The sequence below is a fragment of the Triticum aestivum genome, chromosome 5B (genome assembly GCF_018294505.1).
Source record: "Triticum aestivum cultivar Chinese Spring chromosome 5B, IWGSC CS RefSeq v2.1, whole genome shotgun sequence".
Classification (NCBI taxonomy): domain Eukaryota; kingdom Viridiplantae; phylum Streptophyta; class Magnoliopsida; order Poales; family Poaceae; genus Triticum; species Triticum aestivum.
In genome coordinates, this window is record NC_057807.1 from 449,635,422 (window position 1) to 449,639,679 (window position 4,258).

A 4,258-nucleotide genomic window follows, 5' to 3' on the forward strand; every position below is an offset into this window, starting at 1 on the left:
GACGTCCGTGAACCACTACTTCCACTACCCCGCGAGAACTACTACTTCCACTACGGCCCGTGTACCACTACCGTCGACCCTCGAAGATTCCGTGGACGTCAAGTTCCTCGTCATGACCCCGAACAACTACGAAACGTGTACCACTACTTCCACGACGTCCCGTGAACGCCTACTTCCTCTACATTGCACCAAACTTGATCCACCCCGAAAATGCACGCTTCGAAGGTATAACCCCGAGACGACCGCCCGTGAACGAATGCTTGTGTGTTGTATGAGATGCTCGAGTTTTGCACCGTGATCGAATTGTCTTTGCACGTTCCTCGTTTGCCATGCCACCGTCATGTGGGACACCCGGTATCCGGGATCACTCCCCATCTCTTGCGTGTTCCACACATCCGCACACTTCTCGTTTGCATTGGTATCTCACTCAAGTTACCAGGATCGAAATGTTGCCGCGGCATCATTTTCGGATTCGTTGCCGTGGCACCCGTTTTGTTCCGCCATGGTGACAAATGCTTAATAACATGCACATGTCAACATTTTCATAAAATTTCATAAAACTTGCATATGTCATCCACATCATGATAACAACATTTAAAATGTTTAAAATTGTGTTTGCATTAAATTGCTAAATGACATATGGGGATTTCCGGAATTGTTGTTTGTTGTTTCCGGCCTCACTTAAACTTGCCTAGATAGTTAGTTTAATTATGCTTCACCCCTTGCCATGTTTATAACATGTAATATTGTTGGGTACATCACCGAGAGAGAAACTAAATAATTGATGTGGTGTTTCGTCAATAGGCAACTCGTTGCATATTGAGCTCCACTTAACTTGTAGTATTGTTTGTTGCACTTTGCCATGCCATGCCTCGTTAAACCGGTCATGCATCATACTTGTTTGTGCATCATGTCATGTTTATGCTTGTGTGTTTACCATGTTGTTTGCTTCTTTCCGGTTTGCTTCTCTCGTTAGCTTCAGTTTTGTTCTGGAGTTGTGAGGATTCGTTCGACTACGTCTGTTTGTCTTCTTCATGGTTTCGTTCTTCTTCCTAGCGGGATCTCACGCAAGATGACCATTACCCTCGATATCACTTCTATCTTTGCTTGCTAGTTGCTTCATTCTATCGCTATCCTGCGCTACCTATCACTTGTTTACCATGCCTCCCATATTGCCATGTCAGCCTCTAACCTTTTCACCCTTCCTAGCAAACCGTTGTTTGGCTATGTTACCGCTTTGGCTCAGCCCCTCTTATAGCGTTGTTAGTTGCAGGTGAAGTTGAAGATTGCTCCATGATGGACAGGATTATGTTGGGATATCACAATATCTCTTATTTAATTAATGCATATATATACTTGGTAAAGGGTGAAAGGCTCGGCCTTATGCCTAGTGTTTTGTTCCACTCTTGCCGCCCTAGTTTCCGTCATACCGGTGTTATGTTCCTTGATTTTGCGTTCCTTACGTGGTTGGGTGATTTATGGGACCCCCTTGACAGTTCGCTTTGAATAAAACTCCTCCAGCAAGGCCCAACCTTGGTTTTACCATTTACCTACCTAAGCCTTTTTCCCTTGGGTTCTGCAGACTCAAGGGTCATCTTTATTTTAAACCCCCCCGGACCAGTGCTCCTTCGAGTGTTGGTCCGAACTAAGTAGACTGCGGGGCCACCTCGGGGAAACTTGAGGGTTGGTTTTACTCGTAGGATGTCTCATCCGGTGTTGCCCTGAGAACGAGATATGTGCAGCTCCTATCGGGCTTGTCGGCACATTGGGCAGCTTTGCTGGTCTTGTTTTACCATTGTCGAAATGTCTTGTAAACCGGGATTCCGAGACTGATCGGGTCTTCCTGGGAGAAGGAATATCCTTCGTTGACCGTGAGAGCTTGTGATGGGCTAAGTTGGGACACCCCTGCAGGGTATAAACTTTCGAGAGCCGTGCCCGTGGTTATGTGGAAGATGGGAATTTGTTAATATCCGGTTGTAGATAACTTGACACTTGACTTAATTAAAATGCATCAACCGCGTGTGTAGCCATGATGGTCTCTTTTCAGCGGAGTCCGGGAACACGGTCTTTGTGTTATGGTTGTGCGTAAGTAGTTTCAGGATCACTTCTTGATCACTTCTACCTTCTCGACCATTCCATTTGCTTCTCTTCTCGCTCTTATTTGCATATGTTAGCCACCATATTTGCTTAGTGCTTGCTGCAACTCCACCTCATTACCACTTCCTACCCATAAGCTTAAATAGCCTTGATCTCGCGGATTTTGAGATTGCTGAGTCCTCGTGACTCACCAGATACTATCACAACAGTTGCAGGTGCCGATGATACCAATGTAGGTGATGCAACCGAGCTCAGATGGGAGCTCAATGAAGATCTTGGTCGTGGCTATGTTTCGTTTTATGTTGATCAGTAGTGGAGCCCAGTTGGGACGATCGGGGATCTAGCAGCTGAGTTATCTTCTTTTCTTTTGGCTTCGTCCGTTGTCGGACTATGTGTGTACCCTGAATGATGTATGCATTATATGTTCATTGTGTGAAGTGGTGATTGTAAGCCAACTCTTTATCCCAGTCTTGTTCATTACATGGGATTGTGTGAAAATGACCCTTCTTGCGACAAAACCACAATGCAGTTATGCCTCTAAGTCGTGCTTCGACACGTGGGAGATATAGCCGCATCGTGGGTGTTACATTAGTGGAAAGGAGGGAGAATAAGCAAAGGAGGGGGCGCCCCCAAGCCCAATCCGAATTGGGAGGGGGCCGGCCCCCCTTTCCTTCTTTCCTCCCACCTCTTCCTTCCCTCTCCCTCTCCTAATAGGAAAGGGGGGAGTCCTAATCCCGGTTGGGGTTGGACTCCCTCCCTAGGGCGCGCCACCCCCTGGCCGGCCCCCTCCTCCACTCCTTTATATACGGGGGAGGGGGGCACCCCATAAACACAACAATTGATCATTGATCTCTTAGCCGTGTGCGGTGCCCCCCTCCACCATAGTTCTCCTCGATAATATTGTAGCGGTGCTTAGGCGAAGCCCTACGACGGTAAAACATCAAGATCGTCACCACGCCGTCGTGCCGACGAAACTCTTCCCCGACATTCTGCTAGATCGGAGTACGGGGAACGTCATTGAGCTGAACATGTGCAAGAACTTGGAGGTGCCGTAGTTTCGGTGCTTGATCGGTCGGGCCGTGAAGACGTACGACTACATCATCCGTGTTGTGCTAACGCTTCCGCTTTCGGTCTACGAGGGTACGTGGACACACTCTCCCCTCTCGTTGCTATGCATCACCATGATCTTGCGTGTGCGTAGGAAATTTTTGAAATTACTATGTTTCCCAACAATACCAACCTGCCACAACGCATCATCGCCGCCGATCATGTAGCTGCGTCGATTCACAACATGGCAGCAACGCTTCAGTGCAAACACCAAACTCCCCAGAGAGCCGCCGGCGAGAGATGCGATGAAGCATAGGGACCCCTCGTGCGAGTGCTTCATCGGACCGCTCCATTGCAGCTCCGCCACCGGCAACGAGCACTCCATTGCAGCTCCCCGCGGGCGATGAGCGGTCCATTGCAACTCTGTCGCCGTCACACGAGTGCTTCATTGAAGCTCCCCGACGGGCGACGAGCGCTCCATTGCAGCTCTGCCGCCATCGCGCGAGTGCTCCATTGAAGCTCCTCTGCGAGCGACAAGCGCTCCATTGTAGCTCTGCCGCCGGCGACGAGCACCCCATTCCAGCACCTCCATGGGCGTCGGGCGCTCCATTGCAGCTCTGCGCCATCGCGCGAGTGCTCCATTGAAGCTCCTCCGCGGGCGACGAGCACTCCATTGCAGCTCCAGCGCCGGTGACGAGCGCTCCACTGCAGCTCCTCCGCGGGAGCATGAGGTTGCACTGCAGTGCAGTCGAGGTTGCAACACATCACGTCAGCCGTGGACGAGTTGCTGCATTGCAGCACTGGCGCTTGTCGACGACTGCCGTTGCATCGTCGACTGCAACTTCCGGTCCACCTGCTGATGTGGTGGTGTTCGCCATGGCCTCCTCCATGGATGGTGCTTTTGCAACTATGCCGCCTCCAGCAATGCAGCGGAGGAGCTCCGGCTGCTAGTGCCAACGGCTGGCGTCAAGCTCTTCTAGTTCTGTTTTGGTGGTGCTCGCCATGACTCCTCCCTTTGTCCTCTAGCAATGAGATGCAAGGAAAAAGAGAGAAGAAAGAAAAACGTGTAGAGGACGCTTCATAGAGATAGATAAGCTTGGGCCGTTGGGGGAAG

At 50.3% G+C, this 4,258-nt stretch overlaps 1 pseudogene; it reads right to left on the reverse strand.

Moving 5' to 3' along the window:
- Positions 1-3,363: 3,363 nt before the first annotated feature.
- On the reverse strand, positions 3,364-4,022 carry LOC123114861 (uncharacterized; annotated as a pseudogene).
- Between the last annotated feature and the right edge of the window lie 236 nt (positions 4,023-4,258).